The sequence below is a fragment of the Zingiber officinale genome, chromosome 10B (assembly GCF_018446385.1).
Source record: "Zingiber officinale cultivar Zhangliang chromosome 10B, Zo_v1.1, whole genome shotgun sequence".
Taxonomy (NCBI): domain Eukaryota; kingdom Viridiplantae; phylum Streptophyta; class Magnoliopsida; order Zingiberales; family Zingiberaceae; genus Zingiber; species Zingiber officinale.
In genome coordinates this window covers 27,338,200-27,365,243 of record NC_056005.1, presented here as the reverse complement: position 1 = coordinate 27,365,243, position 27,044 = coordinate 27,338,200, and the positions used below count along the sequence as shown (strand labels likewise).

General features: G+C 36.7%; 1 long non-coding RNA gene across 1 annotated transcript; it reads right to left on the bottom strand.

Annotated features, from left to right (window-relative positions):
- Positions 1 to 2,358: 2,358 nt before the first annotated feature.
- On the bottom strand, positions 2,359 to 26,508 carry LOC122029835. The gene is made up of 2 exons (XR_006125202.1): positions 26,212 to 26,508; positions 2,359 to 2,617 (listed from the first exon to the last, which is right to left on the bottom strand). It is a non-coding gene; the product is annotated as an uncharacterized LOC122029835 (long non-coding RNA).
- Between the last annotated feature and the right edge of the window lie 536 nt (positions 26,509 to 27,044).

Here is a 27,044-nt window from a genome sequence, read left to right as displayed (position 1 = left end):
CCTTTCGTTAGATTTTACTATTATACGGTGTAGGAAAGACAATTCTCTCTTGTATGTCTTAATCTCCACGTCACCCTACATGCGCGTACTAATCCTTTTGAAAACTCTCCTCTTAGATTCTCTTCTTGAAGAACTTAGAAACTTGGAACCCTAGGGTTCTTGGCTGAAAACTAATAAGAGAGAAGAGGAATTTCGGCTAGGGAGGAGAAGAGGAAATGACAAATTAGGTTTTTGGTTTCTTCCTTTCCCTTTTATACTAAGTGGAAGTTGAAGCATCTCTTCACACATAACCTACATATAATGAATAGTTTCCAATTTCTAATGTGATGCTTTACCACCACCAAATAGCTACTTAAACTACTTTTAAATCAAATGTTTAGGGTTCAAATTCCAGCCAGGATTATTTATATATATATATTTATTTTTTTTTCTTCTATTTCTTTTTTCTCTTTTGGAAGAGAGGAAATTTATGGATATTACAATTTGGCTCAAGAAAAGGCACAAATTTTTTTTCTTCTTTTCCACACTGCGAGTGCGACAGCACCTCCCTGTGGCTCCTTTATAATTTTTCTCCTTTCACCGAGTATGAAATCTTACACCGAGAAGATGACGACTTTATCATTGCTCTGGATAACATCATATTGCATTGATTTAAAATATAAGTTTATGGAAAATGGTCAACGGTCTATTTATTGATCTCATCAAACTAAAAAATAGCACATACTCATAATTCGGCCTCAATTCAAAAACATTTAAATATTTAAGTCGGATCATATAAAATATTAGGTTTTTTCTTCACTTTAAAGATTAAGAGCAACGAGCAATTTATCGAAATTTGAAGAATAGGAATAAAATATAATGTACCAAAATTGGGAAAATGAAACAAAAAAGGGGTGCTAGAGGTCACATGGCTTTTGTTATATTTCTTATGAATAAAATCTCTGAAGCCTCTATTTAACCAAGAATAAAGAATCTATTATGAAAACATATTTGATCCGGTATGGAAGAAACGAAAGGTGGACTACTAGTGCGCTGGCTTAGAGGATGATTGGAAGAAGACTTCGAGTTAGGAACACACCTGCAAGCACAAGTAGAAGGAAAAGGAGGAAGAAGATCGTTAGTAAATATGTCAGGGGGTCCCTGACGCGACTACTTCAACGGTCAAGTAAGTATTCGAGGAAGAGGAAAAATAGTAGAAGGAGAAGTTAACATGTAGACTCGCATACCTGTGCCAATGGAAAGAGACCCCTTTTATAAACCTCTGTGATCTCCGCATTTAATGAGGTATCACATCACTGCTAGACAGTTTGTCTAATCGTTATGCTGCCATTGTATCCAGCAATCCCATCATAGGTATGAGAGGAGTATTGTGTATCTGTGTAAATATACAGACATATGATTCTCTGACAACTCATGTGCCATATTAATGACGAAATTGACTCATGAGTCGGAAGGCCTATTGGACTGCTAGTTAGAACATGAGTCGAGAACAGGGAGCCCAATCTTTATGAGGACTGAATGGACCATAAACACATCCCAGTAGGGTGCTAGGACCTGATGGTATCTAAGTGGAGAGTTTGGTTCTTGAGACATCCAATCGGAGATATCTGATTGGCATGTGATAGGGAACAGAGCCCCGAAGGCATCTAAACTGGGAGCTGAGCCCCTGAGTGTATATCTAATTAGCATTAGCCGATCGAGATGTGATGGGGAGTAGATGTAACGTCCACCCTTCTTACTACTCTCTAAAAGGGTGATCGTTACTTAACTATAACCTCTACTTAACTGGTTTTACTTATGCTAACAACATAAATTCTTAAAATTTCAGAAAAGAATTTAGAATATGCACTCTGGTAGCAGCTACTAAAGGAAATTTCAGATCTGATGCAAATCTTTCTTACTGACTTGGTTCTCAAGGTAAGCAACAACAGAACGTACAGTTTAAACCTTTCTAACTATAATCACATGCTATAGTTCATCATGAAATGCTAAGAATAATCACATGCCATGGTTTTCATAAATTTCTGAATTTAGAGCAACTGAGGTAGATCCAATCACAAACACAGGCTATAATTCATCAAAGACTTCTCCAGTAAAAGAATTAATTCCAATAGCGGAACTAGCATGCATGACATACGTATTAGAGGAAGTTCTAGGAATGATTAAAAATCCCAGCTTACAGTAATTGTAATAATAGAACTCATCTTAGCATGCAATTAAAGCCACATGACACCAGTTATGGTAAGTGTATGTCCTACAAGGGCCGAGGAAAGCAGAATTCTGATAGAAACATTTCCAACAAAACAGAGGTAAACTATTCTAACAATACCATCTACATTTCCAGCAATAACTAGAAGAAACCATTCAAGAAGAAATCTATATAAGAAATTCCAGCATCACCGAGATTATATTAGCAACATCAAAAAGCAACAATTCATGTAACACAAGGTAAACCAAATCCAGCAACACAAGAAGAAATCTATTAACTATATCTCTACTAACAAGGAAAGGATCTAAATAACTTCTTAGCAAGTCCCAAGGCTTCCATGAATCCGACATCACACACCATCACCATCATCTTGTCGCCTTCCTCCTTATACTTTAGCTTTTCCTTTATCTGCAGTAGGAGGAGAATAAATCTATAAGCGAAAATGCTTAGTAAGTACTAAACTATCTCACAAAACTCGAAAGTGCACAAGATACAAAGGATGCTAAAACTGAAATGCTAAAAAGAAAAGCTACTCATGCTCCTCTAATAGCAAAACACTAAAATAATCTGCATACTCATGATATACAAGAATAATCTGCATGCTGGAAATAAAGCTAATCATGCTCGATAAACTCATAAGGAAAGCAAATGAAAATTAATACGGTATGCCTAGAATTAAAATAGCTAAACTTTGCTGGTTCTAAACATAGATGATACTTGTCTCATTTACTTATAGCCTTATACTTGAAATTAATATTTAACTTTCTTCTTCTCTTTCTTGGGCCCAGGCTTAGTACCAAATGCGCACTCTCTAATAGAGACTGAGGTAGCGAGCCTCCAGTCCTATGAGGGTAAAGACCTTGGTCTTACCAAGGCCAAGACCTTGGAATTGGTCACCTGGATTTGTTTAACGATAACCTTGGAAGTCGGGTACTAGCCTCTTACTTTAAATTACTTGTTATCTTTTCTAACTAGACCTTGGTCTTTTCTCTACTCATAACTTCTCATAATCCCCTAATAGAGCTTACTAGAACACTGTAAGTATATCTAACAAGTAGAGAATTGCAACTAACTGAGCATACAATAAAAATAAAGCAAAGCCAATCAAACTACAAGATAAGCTTAATAGCTATTCATGTTCAAGAAAACCAAGAAACTAACACTACATACTTTAAATAAAGACTGTTCTTGCTTTTTTGAGTAGCAAGGAAAATGCTAAACCCATTCTAACTAAATAAAGGGTTGTTCTTGCCCTTTGAGTAGCAAGGAAAATGCTATTCATGCTTACGGTAGTGCAGGAAGATTACAAAACTACAAGGAACTAAATACTGGGATGCTAGATAATGTAGTAGAACCAACAAATCCCGAATCCTTATAATATGGCTGTTCATGCTAACCAGAATAAGCAAAGAATTCAGAATTGTAGTGCTGGAAAAATAGGGTTGTTCATACTTGTTAAAATAGCAAGTAAAGGTCTAAAATCTGAGATGCTAAAATGAAAGTTTTTTTTTTTTGTTCAGTGAGAAACACTACATGCTACCATTTAACTAAACTTACCTACAACTGAAACTACCGTTTCATCATGGAACTTTCCAGCATAAAGAATCTAACATCACTAATAGGCAATTCATACAAATGGAATGGAAAGGAAAACCTTAGCATAGCAATTCGGCATAGCAAACCTAACCTTAGCAATTCAGCTAGATAAACAGAGCCTGGAAAGAAAAACCCTAGCATATAATTCTGCTTGGCACAGCAAAATCCGAAAGCAAAGAAACGAAAACCCTAAGTTCGGAGCACTCCTACCACAGGTGAGTAGTACTTACAGCGGTTTGCTTGGACTTACAACCGAGAGAGAGATCTAGGGTTCGGATGAGTTCCCAACCTCGGCATTTCCTCTGTGTCTGCGTGCCCTCCTCGACGGGATGACCTTGCTTCTTCGCTGTCGTCGCCCGAGAGGAGGAGCCCTAGCCTTGGCTGCGCTTTCGCCCGAGAAGAATCGCTCGAAGAAGGGGAACAACGCCGTCGCGAGAGGAAGAAAGGGAAGAAGGAGAGATAGGTTTTCGGGAGAAAGAAAAACCTAATCCTTTTATAACTAGGTCTAACTTTGGGTTCTCATTATAACTTAACTACATTTCGATATAGATTTAATTAAGAAAAGTTCGGTTGGTTTGTTGGTTAAGCGAATCTCTGCTTAACCTGAGGTTTTCGGTTCAAACCTCGGCTTGGACATTTTTGTCAAAATTTCTTTCGTTTTGTAAAAATATCAAATGACCTCCAAAAATTACGTAAATATACTCTAAAAATTTCTAAAAATCTCTAGAATATTTCTAAAGTATTTCCAAATATTTTTAAGAACTTTTGGAACTTAAAACAAGGAAATTTGGGTCGTTACAGTAGAGGCCCGTATAGAATCAAGGCATGGGGGGGGGGGGGGGGAATCACGTGATTTTAAAAATGAGCCTTTTTCGGACCTTTAAAAAAAATAGTGCACAGCGGAATAAAAATAAACTAAGAAAAATGGAAGTGAAAGTTTCAAAGTCAAATAAAAACTTTAATAACCGCTTTAAAAACAGATTGATCCTCCCCCTAAATTTGATATTCCTCCTTAACTTAACACTCCTCCTTAATTTATACTAGAGTTTGGATATGTTCAATTTCAAGGCTTTAGTATATTTGTCTACCTAAGTGTTTTAAGAGAATTAGGGTCAGTAACACTTATATTCAATATACTATTTTCATAAGTATTTCTACATACTTATTATAATTATTCATTTAAGTTTCAAGTTAAATACAATGATTTATTACTAACTTAATTTAATACTTATTTGATTAAAACAACTTAAATTTCGTATTAATTGATTGAATAAATTGATTTAATGAAAGATTTAGTTATAATTTAATTTTTCATTTACATTATCCTTTTTTATTATATTTAACTTAGATTAATTAAGTCAGTATTAATTTAGAATTAAATTTGTTAAAATTAAATAAAGTTAAGTAAAGGTAAGGTTCAATTTAAGTTAGTCTTTAATTGAGATAAATTATGATTTAATTAAAGTAAAATTAAAATTTTGATTAACGTTTTAATGTATAGTAAGTTTGATTTAAAAATGACTTAGAGTTAATATTTTAATTATGTTAAATTAAGATACTATTCAAGTCAACTAAGTTCTTAAATAAGGTTAGACTAAATAACTAAGTTTTAATTATTTATTATTTTTTAAATTAAGTTTAAAGTTTTAGTTAATTGAATTTTGATTGATTTAATTATTTATTAATTAGGATTTAAATTTTAAGTTAAGTGTCTTAGTTTTAAAATTATTTTTCAAGAATTTAAAATAATTTTTAAAGTTATTTTAAAAAAAAAATTAGACTTCAAAAGGCGAATACGCTCACCCGAGCGCCCTCACCAACCAGTCCCAGGTCAACACGGAGGAGGTAAATCACGAGCGGCTACTAGTCTTTGGAATAGTGACTAACATATAACGGAGGTATTTATCTAGGATTTACCGAGATTCGAACCCCAGACCTCATTGTGGCAACACCTCATGCGCTAACCACTAGACCCATCCGAGGGGGCAGCTAAATTGTTTATCAATTGTGGCAAAAAAAAAAGGCGAATACACTCGCCCCCAGTGCCCCCGTCAACCCGTCCCAAGGCCAACACGAAGGAGGTAAATCACGGGCGGCTACTAGCCTTTGGAATAGTGACTAGCACATAAGGGAGGCATTTACCTCGACTTTGCCGAGATTCGAACCCCAGGCCTCACTGTGACAACACCTCATGCGCTAATCACTAGACCCCAGCTAAATTGTTTATCAAGACTATATAGAGGAATGTTATGCCGCATAAAATTTTAGACTTAATATTATACCATAACTCCTAAACTCTAAAGCTAAAACCCTAAATGATTAAAACCTAAACTTTAAAAAAAAAATTGTCAAGTATATATATATATATATATATATATATATATATATATATCTATATGCACGTCAACCGCTAGCGGTCCATGTGCTAGTCAGCGGTAAACGCTAGCACTTAGGGGTGAGCACCTCTCATGGAAAATGCTCATAGTATTTTTTTTTTTTAATACTTTTTTTAACTTCAGGTTGTGTCAATAAAATTTTTCCGTTAAGATTTAAGGGTTAAGTTGTAGTATTACAAATAAATTAAATCAATTTTTTTTTAATGTACAAAGATATACAGGATAAGATGGGTATATATATATATATATATATATATATATATATATATATATATATATATATATATATATATATATATATATATATATATATATATCTTTGCACAGGATAAGATGGGTGTATATATATATATATATATATAATTTTCCAGGTAAAAATATTAAATATTCATTTTAAATAATTTTTTAAAAAAATTCATCACAATCCAAAAAATGATACAACAGCAGCAGCAACAACAACAAAGCCTTTTCCCACTAGATGGGGTCGGCTGTATGAATCCTTTTACGCCATTGAGCTCTATCTCCTATTATATCATCATCTATATATAAATAAATTTTATCTTGTTTTATTGTTGCTAACCAAGTCTTTTTTGGCCTTCCTCTTCCTCGTTTGATATGCATGTTTATCATAGTTTCACATCGCCTAACTGGAGCATTTATTGGTCGTCTAAGTACATGTTCGTACCATCTTAAACGTGTCTCTCGGAGTTTTTTCTCAATAGATGCAACTCCGACTTTCCCTCTAATGCTCTCATTCTTTATTTTGTCCATCTTCGTATGTCCACACATCCACCTTAACATCCTCATCTCTGCAACTCTCATCTTATGCTCATGTGCTTGAGTCATAGCCCAACATTCAGCTCCATATAACATAGCAGGTCTAACTGCGGTTTTATAGAACTTACCTTTAAGTTTAAGAGATACTTTACGGTCACATAAAACACCCGATGCTCCCCTCCATTTTACCCATCCTACTTGTATTCTATGTAAGACATCTATTGGGTTTTTCGGGCCGCGGAAACCCCGAATCACCCTAGCCAACGGATCTCGTGCGAAGAAAAATTCGAAAACATACGAGTACGAGTTACAAAACTTCTAGATCTACATGATGAAGATCTTTACCCTTGTTGCATGCCCTTTTGCGTATCCCGCTCGTCCTCGGTACGCCGGATCTCGAAGTTGTCAATGTAGACAACTCTCTACACGTATCCACACGAATACACTAGGCGGAGGTGACTAAAAACGAAGGTGTGCTAGCACCTATGTGGTTCGGCCAAGGAAGGAGGAGAGGGAGAGCTTGAGAGGAAGAAGGAAGAAAAATGCACACTTGAATGAAAAATTGAATTCTCATTCAAACAAAAGTGGCCAGCCACTCTCCTTTGTGTAACTCCCAAAATTGCATTAAGTGCAATTAATATGAAGCTATTAAAGACAATGGCTTTGTAACTTCCATGAGGTGGCACCTATGATGATGTGGAGTAACATCATTGGTCCATATCAATGCCAACTCACCAATGAGGTGGCATAAAGTCAAGTCAAACTTGACTTTTAATCTTCCTCTCAAGTCAAGTCAAACTTGACCAAATCTCTTCCATGGTTGATCGAATCCAACCATTTGATTCAAGCCAACTTAATATAATGAATCTAATTCATTTAATTAAATTGATTCAATGAGTCAAAATCTAAATTAGACTCATTGAACACATGAATCAACTTGAGTCGAACTCAAGTTAGCCCAATTAGGATTACTCTTAATTCAATTTGATTCATCAAATGAATCTAATCCTCTTGGTTCATCATATGAACCTAATCTCCATCTAATTGTCCTAAGTGTGTGACCCTATAGGTTCTTGTAACGTTGGCAATGCCCTAAACCCATTTAGGAGCATAAGTAATGAGCGGTATCTAGCAACACATCATTACTACCCAAGTTACAAGAATGTCGAGATCCGACATCACCTTGTGACTACTAATTGTGACTCCTCACAAAATATGGCAAGTGTCCTTCTATCCTAGACATCTAGATTGATCAATGTGAGGCATAGACCATGTCATCCTCTGATCAATCTAAATCTTGAACACCAAGTAGACTCACTAAATCAAATGAGCTCAATATCTTATATTGACTTATTTGGGCATGGCCATGCATTTCGTGGTCTCACTCTATCAAGAATACCGATGTCTCTCCCGTCATATAGGAGGGATAAATCCCATCTACATCACTCACATCCCTCTGCATAATTTGTTATATACCCAGTAATCGCCTTTTGCTCAAAATTGTTGATGTTAAACCAAAGTCTATGTAGGGATCTTCTTTTAGTGTCTAAGGACTAGTAGTCATACTAATAGCCACATGAGAAAGTATATGACACTCATATAACGATCCATGATACTTTCTCATGGCGGGTCATTAAGTATACATTCTCTAATGTATACTCATATGTCAACTTGATATCTCTATATCCATGACTTGTGAGATCAAGTCATCGAGTTGACCTACATGCTAGTCTTATTGCATAATCATTGTCCCTGAATGTTAATACTCGACTAGGAATGATTAAGAGTAGTGTTCCCTATATCATCTCACTATCGGTTCAACTAACCGATTGATATAGGTGAGAACCGTCTACTCAAGGACATTATTATACTTAGTTTATTTGGCACTAATACAAGTAAGTATAATAACCAAAATCCAAATGACTTTATATATATAGAATATGATACAATAAGTCCAAAATACAATCATCAAATGATTGGCTCTAGGGCTCTCGCTAACAATCTCCCACTAGCACTAGTGCCAATCAGTGTAGGATCTAAGCCCAAATGACCTAGTGTGACCATCATGCTTCTTCTGTGCCAAAGCCTTGGTCAAGGGATCTGCGATGTTAGCCTCTGTAGGTACTCTGCAAATCTTCACATCTCCTCTCTCGATGATCTCTCGAATGAGATGGAAGCGCCGTAGTATGTGTTTGGTCCGCTGGTGTGAGCGAGGTTCCTTCGCCTGTGCTATAGCTCCATTGTTGTCACAATAGAGCTCAATAGGGTCAGCAATGCTAGGAACCACCCCAAGTTCAGTGATGAACTTGCGAATCCAAACTGCCTCCTTTGCTGCCTCTGATGCAGCAATATACTCGGCCTCTGTCGTAGAATCTGCTACTGTGTCCTGCTTCGAACTCTTCCAGCTCACAGCACCACCATTAATGCAAAATACGAACCCCGACTGTGATCTATAGTCATCCTGATCGGTCTGGAAGCTAGCATCACTGTAACCCTTTACAACTAGCTCATCATTGCCTCCATATATCAAGAAATATTCTTTAGTCCTTCTTAAGTACTTAAGAATATTCTTGACCGCTATCCAGTGACTTACACCTGGATCTGACTGGTATCTGCTCATCATGCTCAAAGCGTACGAGACATCAGGTCGAGTACATAGCATGACATACATGATCGATCCTATGGCTGAGGCATAAGGGATCTGATCCATGCGGTCTCTCTCCTCTCTAGAAGAGGGACCTTGAGTCTTCGAAAGACTCACGCCATATGACATTGGCAGAAATCCCTTCTTGGAGTTCTGCATGGCAAACCGAATGAGTACCTTGTCAATGTATGTACTCTGACTTAGGCCAAGCAATCTCTTAGATCTAGTTCTATAGATCTGTATCCCTAGAATACGGGATGCCTCACCTAAGTCCTTCATTGAGAAGCAACTCCCTAGCCAGGTCTTGACAGACTGAAGCATAGGGATGTCCCTCCCAATGAGCAGTATGTCATCCACATACAATATGAGGAAGACAACTATGTCCCCTACAACCTTCTTGTAGACACAAGGTTTATCTTCGTTCTTGATGAAACCAAACTATTTGATTGCATCATCGAATCGAAGATTCCAGCTCCGAGAAGCTTGCTTTAGTCCATAAATGGACCTATGCAGCTTGCATACTCTGCTAGTATGTGTAACGTCCCGGCTCGGGCAGGTCCCATCCAAACCGAACCGGGGTTTTGACATCCATCCGCCATATCTCATATTCATGGTAGGTCGCAATAGCAAGCATGATCCGAATGGACTTAAATATCGCTACTCGAGAAAAGGTTTCATCATAGTCAATACCATGAATCGCTTGAAACCTTTAGTTACCAAGCGACCCTTATAGATAAGTCCCCATGCCAGGTCCTTGCCAGACTCAGCACCCAATGGGTTTACCTTCAGGTGGATCAACCAAAGTCCATACTTGGTTGGTGTACATGGATTCCATTTCGGATCTCATGGCCTCTAGCCATTTCTCGGAATCTGGTCTCATCACAGCTTCCTGATAGGTGGTAGGCTCATCCTCTATGAGCACAATGTCATCATAGTCAGATAAGAGAAATGAGTATCTCTCAGGCTGACGACGTACCCTATCAGACCTGCGAAGAGGTATGTCTACTTGAACTGGTTGTTGTTCCTCAACTCCTTGTGGAACAACATCATCCACAACACTTTGTGGTTCCAGTTCAATTTCCATCGAGGCATCAGTGCTATTGTTTGCATCTTGAACTTCTTCAAGATCGAACGCACTCCCATTAGTCTTTCTAGAAACAAAGTCCCTTTCTAGAAAGACCTCAGTCTTTGCCACAACTACCTTGTGCTGACTGGGAATGTAGAAGTAATATCCCTTAGTTTCCTTGTGATATCCAATAAAGTAGCACTTGTCGGATTTGGATCCTAACTTGTCTGAGACTTGACGTCGAACGTAAGCCTCACAACCCCAAATCCTCATGAAAGACACCTGGGCATCTCTCCCAGTCCATATCCTATATGGTGTCTTTATCACGGCCTTGGATGGAACTCAGTTGAGAATGAAAAACTGCCGTGTCTAGAGCATATCCCCATAGATATGTCGGAAGATCTGTGTAACTCATCATAGATCGTACCATATCTAATAAGGTACGATTCCTCCGTTCGGATACACTATTCCACTGTGGTGTTCCAGGAGTAGTGAGTTGGGATAGAATCCCACACTCAGCTAGATAGTCACGGAACTCATGGCTAAGGTATTCTCCACCTCGATCGGATCGAAGTATCTTAATACTCTTGCCAAGCTGGTTCTGTACTTCATTCTTGAATTCTTTGAACTTTTCAAAGGATTCAGACTTATGTGTCATCAAGTACACATAACCATATCTACTGAAGTCATCAGTAAATGTGATGAAGTACCTATAACCGCCTCTAGCAGCGACATTGAAAGGGCCACATACATCACTATGTATGAGTCCTAACAAATCCGTCTCGCTGTGCCCACTAAAGGAGTCTTGGTCATCTTGCCTCGTAGGCATGACTCACATATCTCATATGATTCAAAATCAAATGAGTCCAAAAAATCATCTTGAGATAAGCGCTTGTCATTTATATGACCTAAGCGACAGTGCCAGAGATAGGTTTGGTTCGTCATTCGACTTGAACCTCTTGGTATTTATGTTATAGATAGGGCTCTCAAGGTCTAGAATATAGAGTCCGTTAATGAGGTGCACTACAATAGAACATATCGTTTAAATAAACGAACAACATTTGTTCTTTATAGTAAACGAAACCTTTCTTGTCCAAACAAAAACTGAAATAATGTTCTTAGTTAATGCAGCCACATAACAACAATCGTTCAACTCTAGTACAAGCCCAGAGGGCGAGATAAAAAGTAAGTCCCTACAAGAACAAGAAGAACCCGTGCTCCATTGCTACCAGAGGTCCACCTCGCCTTTGTCAATGCCCCGCTATTTCTCAGCCACATCAGGACAATGTGAGAAGCACATCCAGATCTAATACCCATGATGTAGAAATAGATAGATTGACTTCTATAACATATATACCTGAAGTGGAAGTCTCACTTCGCTTCTTCTTAAGATCCTCCAAGTATACCTTGCGCCTCTTCCAAAGGTCCGGCCCGACCGCAAGGTGTAGCATCCTTGCGACCCTCCTTTCGGCTTGCCTTGCCTTGGCTTGGGACTTCCCTCCTTTGGGCTTGCCTTGCCCTTATGTTTACGAACCATCAATGTTGGGCTTAGCCTTCTTAAGGTTTAGCTCAGCAGCTCTTAACAGCTCGAGCAATGGCTTGTCAATCTTGTTCATATTGTAGTTTAGAACGAATTGACTGTAGCTATCCGGCAAGGATTGCAAGATCGGGTCAGCCAGCTCTTGGCCAAGAGGAACCCCAACCTTTGTAGGTTCTCTATGTACCCAATCATTTTGAGTACATATGGGCTTACTGGAGCCCCATCGATATCTTGCACTGCCCTTGAGATCTCAAATCTCTCATGCCTCGCTTGACCTTGATATAGTTGACGAAGATGTTCAACCATATCGTAGCGCCCATTAACTCGTGTTGCTTCAGCTCAGAGTTCATGGTTGCGAGCATTAGACAAGACACATCTAATGCGTCATCTTGATGCTTCTTGTAAGCATCTTTGTCACCGGGGCATTGGCGTGAGGAGCCTCCGAATGGGTCGCCCAACGCATGCTACGTTCTCGAGTGAGAACTATTCTCAAGTTCCCGCATCACGGAAGTTTGCTCCTGAGCTTGTCCTTCTCAAGGGCGACGATAGAGAGAAGGTGTTCGTATTTGACGTCATGGTTATCTACAACAGAATAAAAGAAGAAATAAATATCATATTCTTAATCATTTAATTAGGTCTTTAACTAAATGATGCTCCCACTGAATTCTATAATTCATGTGGGACAAGATCCACATCATACTAACCCTTGAGTTAGTTTTGGCTAATACGCCCAAGACTTAGTATAATCGGTAGGTAACGATTACCAATTACATCTCTATGCAACTCTTGTTTATAGAATCAAGATCCACATTTATATTAAAACTCGAGTTAGCTTTGGCTAATACGCCCGAGAGTTAATATATATGTGATTTTGACCTATCTTTCCAACCGTTGGAAAAATACCTATAGTTATACTCGATCCAACCGAGTTAACTAGGGATACTCAATCTTATTGAGTTTATACTCGCCCATGCGTTGATAGGCGGGACCAAGATTGTCCCTCTGCACCCTACCAAGATAGTATGCGTTGCTCTGCTTTGGCAGATTCAACAACATCATGCGATCGAGGCAGTGATGGGTATCACGGCATGGTAGGCATTTTGAGTTGTCATAATTTAGATCTAATCTAAATGATGACGTATCATATACTCGAAATAGATCTAATCTAATCGATAGAGTGCATCTTGTACACGATGTAGATCTAATCTAATTGTAAGGGTGCATCTTGTGCACGATTTAGATCTAATCTTAATCGCTAGGCACTAATTAATTACTTAATTAAACATGCATCATATACACAAGTAATTAACTAAGTTTTGTGATTAGTCATGGCCCTACTACGATCTTCTCAAGCCAATGAGAAGATCGGATGGTCAACCTAAGGTCAACTTCTCAAGCGCCTTCCTTCTGACCACCTTGTGTTGCTCGCGCCTTCCTCGTAACTTCGTCTCGAGTGGACCTTCCACAGCTCCATCCACATAGTCGTGTCACGAGCCGTGTGGGGGTCACACCCTGCTCTACAAAAAGAGGTTGTTCTCCCCTTTACACTCATCCTTGGCTTAGAGTTCTCTCCCATTGCTTGAGGAGAGGTCCTCCTCTTTGGGGAGGCCTTAAATCTTCCCTCCTTGCCCCTCTTGTTATTGCCAAATTGATAAATTCATCCTAAGCAACTATTAGTAGTATTTCATATAAGCAGAGAGAAGAAAATACTTTAGCATCAAGATCTATCACATTCCATACAATAGCAAGTTCCCAGATCTCCTTCCACTGTTCCGTCACACACACGCACAAAACACTGCTTCTGCTATCTCCTCCTACTCGAGCTTTCCTTTACCTTTATCTGCAGTATAAGGAAATGCAAATCTATAAGCGAATGCTTAGTAAGTACCATCTACTCACAAAACAAGCATTAAAACAAGAATATGCTTTTCAAAACTGCTTGGGAAAAACACAAAACTCACACTTGACAGTAATTCACGCTAAAACGCATAATTCAGAAATATGTACATGGCATGCATTTTTAAATAGATTTATCATGAAAAACATCAGTTTAAAACTATGCTAGCAATGTAAACATAAGTGTTGCCATATTATGGAGTTCATCCATACTACACTTTATAACTCAAGTTCTCAAACTAAAGAAGACTTCCATTAAGGCAAACAACGAAGTTTGAAAACTTTATATTACATAACTAGTGAAAATAATAATAAACTTGCTTGGGCCTGACATTGTACCACTTTGCGCGCATCCTTAATAAGATCCGAGATAGCTAATCCCGAACTTATCAAGGTACTACTAAGCGATCTAGGGCCTAGGGGCGATCTAGGAGCCCATCCATGGACCTTGTGTCTAGTACATGCCATTTTAAAGTAAAATACTTTCTTTTAAGTATTGTTTTCTTATACTTGCACTTACTTGTCATTTAAACAAGCACTTTATATGTGCTTAATCCCTCATGCTTATAGGGAAGCACTTTATGACTAATGGGAAGTAATTTAAGATACTCTAAACATGCTCTAAATCCCAAAACTTTAGAGGGCATCTTACAATCATAGCATGTATTTTCTTAAACATGCATAAAACATATCACATGTATCTTCTTTAAGATGAATAAAAACATATCACAACATGCATCATCGAAGCAACTCATACTGCAGGTGAGTAGTACTTATTGTTGGATCAATGAGTTTCGCTAGAGGGGGGTGAATAGCGATTAAAATTTTAACAAAAGTACGCAGCGGAAAAATCGAAAGCAAAAGAATGACACAAGTAATTTTTATTTAGTTCGGAACCTGTGTCGACTCCTACTCTAAGGCCCGCATTCATTGAATGCTTTTGTTGGACAATCACTAATAATTTGAATGATTGTTACAAAAAGAAGTACAGGAATTAATTAGTAAAATAAAAATCGACAATAAAAATAAGACAAAAATGAACTTGTCGGAGAGCCTTCACAGGATCACAGGAGCACAGAAGAGCAAATCGTGAGTTGATCTTTAGCTCCAACCTTTACCCTCCTTATATAGGAGGTTCGGGGCACCTGGATCCTTTCGGGCGCCCTGAATATGACATGGTCGAGCCAACCAGGGTGCTCCACGTGGCGAAGTGACGTTACGGATAAAACTTGCATTCCGAGCGCCCGGATCCCTCCTGGGCGCCCGGACTCCATTTTCCAACAACTTCATTTCCCTGCAAGAAAATGTTAGTCCAAAGAATAAATGCAAAATATCCTACAAAACAGAGTGTTAGCACAGTTTATAAAAAAAAGAAGGATAGTAATTAAATTTCGTCTCCTCGAGACCGGAATGTAGTTACGATCTCGACTTAGATATCCGAAATGGATCCAAGTCGGATCGACACCTAATGTTCCCTTCCCAGAAACGCATCCTTACAGTCACTCCCCTCCAGTGACTTACCTCCACTTACCTGCCAAATGTCTGGTTAGCCCTTCGACCCGTCTAGGCTTCGTGCCAGCTATCCGGTCAGCCTGTCGACCTAGCTGGACTTCGTGCCAAACGTCCGGTCAGCCCATCGACCCGTTTAGACTTCGTGCTAGCTATCCGGTCGGCCTGTTAACCTAGCTGGGCTTCGTGCCAGACATCAGGTTAGCCCGTCGACCTGTTTGGGCTTCTCCTGCACACTCGGTCAGAATGTTAGATAACAATGAAACTAATTTAACTTATTTTGTCATTCATCAAAACTTGAGTTAGACCATTAGTGCTAATTGCACCAATAATCTCCCCCTTTTTGATGCAATGACAACCTGGTTAAATTAGTGAAAAATATGCAAGTAAAAAGTTGTTAAGTTAGATTTTAAATTTTGTTCTTTTTGTTGTTTGTTTAACTAACTTAAACCACCTAACCCTCCCCCTTTGACATTCATCAAAAATTAACATAGAACAAATAATAATTAAAAATACAATGAAGTCTAGAAAAGTGTAGAAATATAAGTCAGATTATCTTGGGGGAGTTTAAGCTAGAAACATAGAAAGTTAACTTCTGTTTTAAGTTTTTAACTTTTATCTTTTTCAAAAAGTAGCTACGTTTAAAAACATAGTTAACTTTAGAAAGATAACTGTAAATTTAACTTAATCTTTTGAAAAGAGTTTTGTAATTTAAAAACATAATTTACAAATATAGTATTTTTACAAAAAAAAAATTATTAAGGTTAAGTTCAATTTTCAAGTCAAGTTTTTAAAACTAAGTTAAATTTTATTTCTCAAGTTTTAGTTTGTAAAACCTAACTAAGTAAAATTTGTTTTCAAACCTGAGTTTGTAACCTTTTAAATAACTTTCCAAAAATATGTTTTTAAAATATAATTTTCAGTATCTAAGTTACATACCTGAATAAAGTTTATTTTTCAAAAACTAAGTTTAAAGGAATATGAATTTCAAAATTAAATTTTGAACATTTTAGAGTTTGAAAATAAAACTATTTTTCAAATATAAGTTTAAACAATTTTAACTTTCAAAACTAATTTTGAAAAATCCAAAAATATTTTTTAAAACACTTAGTTTTAACCTAACTTAAAAAGAGATATTTGTAACGACCACCCTTCTTACTACTACTACTCTCTAAGGATGACCGTTACTTAACTACTAACTCTACTTAACCGGTATGATTAAAAAATCATATGGAAACCCTACCGAAAATTCCGGCAGAGTCTCCCTTGTACCGGTGACCATATTCAACAATACATGCAATATATACTCAGTCACAAGCGGCTGGAACACATATCAATCAACCACGCAGTATAATAAATCCAAAATAAAGAAAACAACACACAAATATCTACTTACTAAACTGAACTCATCCTACATGCAATCTAAACAGAATAATCTCGAATGTTTACAATAACTAAAATGCGAAAACTAAAATTAAAACTTCTTTCCTAGTCCCAAGTCTTCCATAGTCCTGGCATCACACATCCTTCGAACACCTCCTTGTCGCCTTCCTTTCTATATCTTCTCCTTTCCTATATCTGCAGTAAGAGGAAGTGTAGTCTATAAGCAAAATTTGCTTAGTAAGCGCTATCTAACTCACAAAAATCTCGATATGCATGTATATACTATATCTAAAACTGAATGCTTAAAAGGCTGCTCATGCTCATCTAATAGTAAAAGAATCAAACAGGCTGAAATGCTAAACATGTAAGCTACTCATGCTCTTCTAACAGCGGGAGGAACAAAGCATACTGAAATGCTAAACATGTAAGCAAGTCTAACATAAACATAAACATAGGCATAAACATGAACATGACTTGAACATACTTGCATGCGTACTTATACACCTACTATTGTGGTGATCTAGTTGCTCTTAGCAGTACCGTAACATAAGTTTTTGATCAGACAACCACTCTAGCGCTAGGTTGGTAGGGGTCCGAACTTAGGACCGGAGTCCCCCTTTATTCTGGCGCGCTCACCGGGCTTAGGTCCCCAGATCATACCACCATCCCAGAACATATCTTGGTTGATTCTGGCGCACTCACCGGGCTTAGGTCCCCGGATCATACCACCATCCCAGAACATTTCTTGGTTGATTCTGGCGCGCTCACCGGGCTTAGGTCCCCGGATCATACCACCATCCCAGAACATTTCTTGTTATCTTTTAATATTTCTATATAATGCCTCGGCATTTTCTTTAGCACCTTGTGTGTCAAAATCCCTAAAGTCTTGACTTTGGGATCTACTTAAGGCCTTGGCCTTCTTCTTTCTTTTCTTTATCTTTCTTATACTTGTTAATACTTCTAAAAGAATACTTCTTTAAAAGAAACTGAAATGTTTAAGCAAATTCTAACTTTGAAATGCTTAAATAAAAATCTGCATACAAAGCTTAACATAAATCTGCATGCTAAGCTTAACTAAAATCTGCATATTAAGCTTATCTAAAATCTGCATACTAAGCTTAACAAAATCTGCATATTATGCTTATCCAAAATCTGTATACTAAGCTTATCTAAAATCTGCATACTAAGCTTATCTAAAATCTGCATACTAAGCTTAACAAAATCTGCATACTAAGCTTAACAAAATCCACATACTATTATTAAAATTCTGCATACTACTAATAAACCGACACCGCATTCATCCTATAACCCTCTAAATCTATTTAAAGAATTAGTCATCATGAGGAAACTGATATAACATTAGAATCAAGTGAAAGCACACAAATATGTCCAAATCCTAATTCAATACTGCTCATGCTATTCTAGTAATAAAGAAACTACACATGCTTGACTAATAACAAATAGGAAAGTCCAACAACATGCTAAATCATAAGACTAAAGAATCTAACTCACATGCCTTAACTATGCCAAGTTAAACTTGCTGTAATACTTTAACATAAAGACCTATACACAAAAACTTATTCACAACTTATGTTTTTATAAAGTAAAGGAAACCTTTAAGCATGCTTTACCACTGACACTTCAATAAATCTACAGAAACTTTAGGCAACTCTGTACTGTATAGCAGCTCCAAAGAGGACTGCTCTAAGCTTCAAATGAAGCTGTTCATACTAATATAGAAACTTCTCTAAATAATACCATAGTTGGAAGCATACACAGCTTCTATTGTGACTAGAACATGATAGCATAGTAAGCACAAATCTGAACCTTACCAGCCACTTTAATTCGAATTAATACAAGGCTACATAAACTACTAAATCTGCAAATCTAACAAAAAGGAACCATCTAATTACATGCTTAAACTATACTATTTACTGTTGGTGCGGGTAGCACTAACAGTCTAACTCAGGTTTTGATGAATGACAAATAGGTTAAGTTAGTTGTGTTGTTGTCTGACACTTTGATCAAGTGTGCAGGAAAAGTCCAGCTAGGTTGACGGGCTGACCGGATAGCTGGCGAGAAGTCCAAGCGGGTCGACGGGCTGACCGGACGCTTGGCAAGAAGTCCAGACGGGTCGACGGGCTGACCGGACGTCTGGCAGGTAAGTAAGGTAAGTCACTGGAGGGGAGTGACTGCGAGGACGCGTTCCCGGGAAGGGAACATTAGGCGTCGATCCGGCTTAGATCCATTTCGGATATCTAAGTCAAGATCGTGACTAGATTCCGGTCTCGGAAAGACGGAATCTAATTCATACTCTTGATGCTAATTTTTATTACTTAGCGTATCTGTAAAAATGTGCTAACAAACTACGCGGTTTATTTGCCTCGACTAACACTGCTGCGGTGTAGGAATGAGGTCCGGCGCCGGAATGGCCCCGGCGCTGGAAGGATCCAGCGCCCGAGGCAAATTTATCCCGTGACGACGGCGTTGACACTTGGAGCATGCTGGTTGGGAGTGTTCGTCACACTGAGCGCCGGAAGGGATCCAGCGCCGGGCGGATATAAAAGAAGCCCAGGAGCTTCAACAAGTCGGTCTTGAGAACTCGAGTCCAATCACTCTGCTCGCGCTCGCCCAACAACGTTCACAAAGCTCCGACGACTCACTCCGGCTCTCTTTTTAATTCATTGTTTGTCGGTTAGCTTTGTTTTCTTTCTTTTCATTAGCAATATTTGTACGTAAATTGTAATTATCCAAATTGCTAGTGAATTGCCCAATGAAAGTACTCAAGGAGTACGGGCCTTCGAGTAGGAGTCGTCACAGGCTCCGAACGAAGTAAAAATCAACAGTGTTCATCTCTTTACTTCTTTACTTTTCCGCTGCGTCTTAACTCGAGATTTTCGAATCGATATTCACCCCCCCCCCTCTATCGAATCTAACGGTCTTACAAGTGGTATCAGAGCGGGTACCGCTCTGATTTGGTGCAACCACCAAACAGATAGGGGGTGAAATTTTTTAAAACTGATATTATTATTATCTTCTTGGAAGATTTTTTTTGCATTTAAAATCTAAATTGGTGCAACACCAACTTAGAGTTTCTGTTTCTCCCGCACTGCTAATCCAAGACGAAGTCTTGGGATATTTTTCCAGTTAATTTCGTGTGTGTAGGTAATGATGTCTCAACAAGAAGGCTTCAGCACAGTACGTCCTCCTCTATTCAACGGGGATGATTTTTCGTACTGGAAGAGGAGAATGGAGGTCTACATGAAGACAGACTACGACCAATGGATGAGCGTCACAAGGGCTTACAAAATTCTAGTAGACAACTCCGGGAACATACTAGACCCTGAAGACTGGACAAATGATGTGAAGAAAAAGGCATCAATTGAAAACAAAGCCATCAATACTCTACACTGCGGACTAACACGAGAAGAACTGAACCGGGTCGGACCGCATCAAAACGCTAAGGAACTTTGGGATAAACTGATCGAGCTGCACGAAGGAACAAGCGACGCAAAGGTAACAAAGAGAGATTTGCTGTTAAATAGAATTTTTAATATAAAAATGCAGGAAGGAGAAACGGCAAGTCAGCTCCACGCGAGGGTCAAAGATATCCTCAACGGTCTCCACGCGATAGGCCACCAAATGGAGAACCGAGACTTAATCAGGTACACGTTAAATGCTTTTCCGCGAAACAATTTGTGGGCATCAATCGTAGATGCCTACAAAATTTCAAAAAATTTATCTAAATTAAAATTGGATGAACTCTTTTGTGAATTAGAACTTCATGAGCAAACTAACGCCGGGGTCGAGAAAGGTGTAGCTTTATTTGCAGGTTCATCTAAAGAAAAGAAGAACAAGCCCGAATCCGAAGAAGATTCCGATCAAGACTCTGAAGACGAAGAACACCTGGTGAACCTGGTAAGGAAAATGTTCACCAGGAAAAAGAGAAGCTTCAGCAAACAGGATCTTCAGAAGATCAGTTCGCCAACCGACTCAAGAAATGTCACATGTTTCGGATGTAACAAAAAGGGGTACTACAAGAACGAATGCCCAAGATTGAAACTTGACAAACCAAAGTCAACAAAGAAGAAAGCCCTCAAAGCAACATGGGATGATTCCTCCTCAGACGAATCGGAAGGAGAAAAGCACCAAAGTCACCTCGCGCTGATGGCTCGCGAAACTGAAACGGAAGACGAATCAGAGGAATCGAATCGAGCCACGAGTCCGTACTCGTTTCCGAAGGTTCCAAAGAGGTATACCTAAACTTAAATCGTAAATTCTTTAGAATTATCTCGTGTTTGAATAAAAAATTAGTTAAATTGGAAAATAAAAATAAATCGCTTCTTGAGGAAAATCAAAACCTCAAGGAACAATTAAAAAATTCGAATCCAACTCAAGATCGAACACTTGAGGAGGAGAATTTATCATTAAAAAATGAACTTAATAAGTTAAAAGAATTGTTGGAAAAATTCACAACAAGATCTAAAAATTTAGATTTAATTCTAAATAACCAAAAGGCATGCTATAATAAAACCGGACTTGGATATAAGTCAAACTCAAACAAAACCTTTAAATCATTATTAACCCAACACAAAGCAACTAAACAAGCTTGGGTCCCGAAAGCGTGCTTAACCACGCAAGTAGGACTTAATCAATTCTATATACCTAAAGATAAAATACATTATATAAACTTGAATAAATCAGATCAAAAACTAAAATATAAATCTAAATTAAAATCAAAATTCAAAACTCAACAAAATTTAGATTATCACCAAGTTGATTATAACTATAAAAAGAATCGACACAAAACCAAAATCTAAATTAATGGCCAATAATTCAGGGGGAGGCTCCAGAATAGCTGGCACCTCCAAAACTAACCTACCCGACAGGGTAACCCAAAACAAACTAACCCGGCAGGGTAATTAGGATTAGTTAAAGAGAGACCAAGTTTAACTTAAATTAATTTCAAAATTTTAATTTTAAAACTTAAATTAATTTCAAAATTTTAATTTTAAAACTTAAATTAATTTCAAAATTTTAATTTTAAAACTTAAATTAATTTCAAAATTTTAATTTTAAAACTTAAATTAATTTCAAAATTTTAATTTTAATACTTAAATTAATTTCAAAAATTTAATTTTAAAACTTAAATTAATTTCAAATTTTCAATTTTAAACTTAAATTAATTTCAAAATTTTAATTTTAAAACTTAAATTAATTTCAAAATTTTTAATTTTAAAACTTAAATTAATTTCAAAATTTTAATTTTAAAACTTAAATTAATTTCAAAATTTCAATTTTAAACTTAAATTAATTTCAAAATTTTAATTTTAAAACTTAAATTAATTTCAAAATTTTAATTTTAAAACTTAAATTAATTTCAAAATTTCAATTTGAAAACTTAAATTAATTTCAAAATTTTAATTTTAAAACTTAAATTAATTTCAAAATTTTAATTTTAAAACTTAAATTAATTTCAAAATTTTAAGTTTAAAACTTAAATTAATTTCAAAATTTCAATTTTAAACTTAAATTAATTTCAAAATTTTAATTTTAAAACTTAAATTAATTTCAAATTTTAATTTTAAAACTTAAATTAATTTCAAAATTTTAATTTTAAAACTTAAATTAATTTCAAAATTTTAAGTTTAAAACTTAAATTAATTTCAAAATTTCAATTTTAAACTTAAATTAATTTCAAAATTTTAATTTTAAAACTTAAATTAATTTCAAAATTTTAAGTTTAAAACTTAAATTAATTTCAAATTTTCAATTTTAAACTTAAATTAATTTCAAAATTTTAATTTTAAAACTTAAATTAATTTCAAATTTTAATTTGAAAACTTAAATTAATTTCAAAATTTTAATTTTAAAACTTAAATTAATTTCAAAATTTTAATTTTAAAACTTAAATTAATTTCAAACTTTTAATTTTAAAACTTAAATTAATTTCAAAATTTTAATTTTAAAACTTAAATTAATTTCAATATTTCAATTTTAAAACTTAAATTAATTTCAAAATTTCAATTTTAAAACTTAAATTAATTTCAAAATCTCAATTTTAAAACTTAAATTAATTTCAAAATTTTAATTTTAAAACTTAAATTAATTTCAATAGACTAGGATCTTTCAAAAATACTTTCAAAATTAATTTCACCAACTTATAGGCTAAACCTGTTTGTTTTCAAACTTTCCATTTTTTGACTCTCGAAAACAGTTTTGGCCTTAGACTAGTTTTACATCCTTAGAGAGCATGTACCCATAGGTCTAGTTTTTTTGAGCATCTCACCAACACCTTAGGTTTACCTTGCTTGTGTTTGATAAACATAGAAAGGGGTGAGATGCATAGGCCAACTGTCTGGACTTAAGATGCTAATTTCAGTGCATCAACATAAGTCTGGACGTTAAATACAATTCAGATATTAATCAGATTAAAGTTCATCAGTCAAGTCAAACACTGACTGGTTGTAATTAACTTAATCTGACTAACCAAGTGAAAGCTACTATCTTCTGATAGTTAGTTAGTACCTAATTGGTTAGACAGCTGGTTAAAGTTATGTCAGGTTCAGGGGGAGGAATTAATTAAAAATTTTCCTTTATATAAAATATTTTAAATTTTGTTTGAAAAATGTACTCTTAAAAATTTCTTAAACCTACTTTTGAAAACTAACTCTTATAAAACTAAGTTGTTTTTAAGAATTGGGTTTTACTTTTTATTGAAAATTGATTTTGAAAATTAGATTTAACTTAGTTTTGAAAATTGTGGAAATTAGATTTTTCAAAACTTAAGTTTACAAACTAAGCTTCTCAAAATCATTTTTCTTAATTTTGAAAATCAAAGTTTAAAAATCAATTTTCAAAATCAACTTGCTTAAAATTGTGAAAATTTTTTTTAAATCACAAACTTTTTATCCATTTTTCTTAGTTTTTGAAAACTCAACTTTTCAAGTATTTTAAACAATGGTTTTGAAACCAGTACTTTTGAACTTTAAAATTTTGATTTTTGAAAATTTAATTTAATTATTTTAATTTATCAAAATTAGTTCTACCAAACTCCTTTGAAAACTAAAAGTAAAGTTCAAAATCAATATTTACAAACTGAAATTTGATTTGCAAAAACTCAAGTGTTAAAAATTATGGAAGTTAGATTTTTTCAAACTTAAATCACTGTCAAAACTTAAGTTTTAAATTAAATCGTTTACAAACTTAGTGTTGAAAAATAAATTTTTCAAACTTAGTTTTGGAATTCTGGTTTTTGAAAACTTGTGTTTGAAAATGAAAACTTAGCTAGCTTTCTAAAAGTTAAAAGCTAATGCTTTAAACAAATTTTCAAAAGCTTAAACTCCCCCAAGTCAACTTGACTATTTTTTTAACTTGCTGTTAAAAATTGTACTTTTATCAGTATCTTTGAATTTTTGAACTAAACTTTTTATTACTCTACACTATGCTTGTTTACCCCTGCTTACTTTTTGATGAATGCCAAAGGGGGAGAAGGGTTAGGTGGTTAAGTTAGCTAAACCAATTTGAAAACACAAACTGACTTTAAAACCACACAAATGCATGTTGTTTCGTACATATGCTTTCACTAACTTAACCAGGTTGTCATTCCATCAAAAAGGGGGAGATTGTTGGTGCGGGTAGCACTAACGGTCTAACCCAGGTTTTGATGAATGACAAATAGGTTAAGTTAGTTGTGTTGTTGTCTGACACTTTGATCAAGTGTGCAGGAAAAGTCCAGCTAGGTCGACGGGCTGACCGGATAGCTGGCGAGAAGTCCAAGCGGGTCGACGGGCTGACCGGACGCTTGGCGAGAAGTCCAGCTAGGTCGACGGGCTGACCGGATAGCTGGCGAGAAGTCCAAGCGGGTCGACGGGCTGACCGGACGCTTGGCAAGAAGTCCAGACGGGTCGACGGGCTGACCGGACGTCTGGCAGGTAAGTAAGGTAAGTCACTGGAGGGGAGTGACTGCGAGGACGCGTTCCCGGGAAGGGAACATTAGGCGTCGATCCGGCTTAGATCCATTTCGGATATCTAAGTCGAGATCGTGACTAGATTCCGGTCTCGGAAAGACGGAATCTAAGTCATACTCTTGATGCTAATTTTTATTACCTAGCGTATCTGTAAAAATGTGCTAACCAACTGTGCTGCAGGGTTTATTTGCCTCGGACTAACACTGTTTTGCAGGTAGGGAACAGTGAGGGTCCGGGCGCCCGGAATGGCTCCGGGCGCGGAGTCCGGCGCTGAAGGGATCCAGGCCCGAGGCAATTTTATCCCAGGACGACGTTGACACTGGAGCATGCTGGTTGGGAGTGTTACGTCACACTCGGCGCCGGAAGGATCCAGCACCGGGCGGCAAAGTATAAAAGAAGCCCCAGCGGGAGCTTCAACAAGTCGGTCTTCTGAGAACTCTGAGTCCAATCACTCTGCTGCTCTGCGCTCCAACAACGTTCACAAAGCTCCGACGACTCACTCCGGCTCTCTTTTTAATTCATTGTTTGTCGGTTAGCTTTGTTTTCTTTCTTTTCATTAGCAATATTTGTACGTAAATTGTAATTATCCGAATTGCTAGTGAATTGCCCAACGAAAGTACTCAAGGAGTACGGGCCTTCGAGTAGGAGTCGTCACAGGCTCCGAACGAAGTAAAAATCAACAGTGTTCATCTCTTTACTTCTTTACTTTTCCGCTGCATCTTAACTCGAGATTTTCGAATCGATATTCACCCCCCCCCCCTCTATCGAATCTAACGGTCTTACATTTACTTCTTTTCTTTGTGATTCACGGTAGCAAACAAGCAAGAATCCAGCACAACCTTAAAACTAAATTATGCAACATTAATTGCAACCCGAGAAGAAGGTACAGATATATTCAACATATTAACAAACTGAACTACGTGCTCAAATAATTAATCCTCTTCTCATTTTCCTGATGAAATCCACGGCAACCAAAAGAATCCAGCAAATTTGCTACTGAAACCTAAAAATCTTAATTGTTCTCTATGCTCTTTGTCTAGAACAACAAAACCCAAAATCCAGCTACAAAGCTTGGAGGTAAAACACCTGCATACTTGAACTTTACCATTCATGTTCCTCCTTAAACCTCATGGCAGCAAACCCAACCCACAAACTTCACAGAAAATTCGAAAACAAAAGGAAAAAGAATTCGGAGCTATCCTACTGCAGGTGAGTAGCGACTTACCTATCCTTGGACTCAAAACCGGGAAGAGGAGCTGCTAGGGTTCGAAGAAAACTCAAGTTCTCCGGCTCTTCTTCGTGCTCACGGGTCCTCCTCGACGAAGAATCACGACGGTGAAGGAACCTTCGGAAAACGCCTTCGCCGGCCGTCGGAAACGAAGCTAGGGCTTCATTTTCTTCACTCGGCAGAATCGGCGCCGTCGCAGAAGGGAAGAGGAGAAAAGGAGAGAAAGGTTCGGGGAAAAAGAAAACTTAAGTTCTCTCTTCTTATAACTAAGGTTTCAATTATAACATATATATATATCTCGCACCCTACCCTTTCACGAAATATTCGCGGAAGAGTTGGTTGGCTGCGGTTTTGACCAAGTCAAGGGTTGTGGTTTCGAATCCTCCGCTGTGCACTTTTATTTCCAATTTATTTTACTGTTCCTAACTACTACTTAAATATATATCATTCCATATATAATTAACAAAACATCTGTAGACCAGATGGTTGGGCTGAGTTCGTTAAGACTTTGGTTTGGGTCTGTGATCTTGGGTTCAAAACCCGGCTTCAACATATATTATTTATTCTTTTTTTTTAAACTTCTTCCTCTTAGTAAAAATACCAAACGAACTCCAAAAATTACATAAAAATATTCTATAAATTCCTAAAAATCTCTAGAATTTTTCTAAAGCATTTGTAGATTTTAATAAGGTCTTTTAGGACTCCAAATCATGAAATTTGGGGTGTTACAATATTTTTCAAAAATTAATTTTAAAATAAGTATAAAAATAATTAATCCTCCCCCTGAACCTGACATTACAAGATCTGTCTAATCAGTTAGCTACTTACTG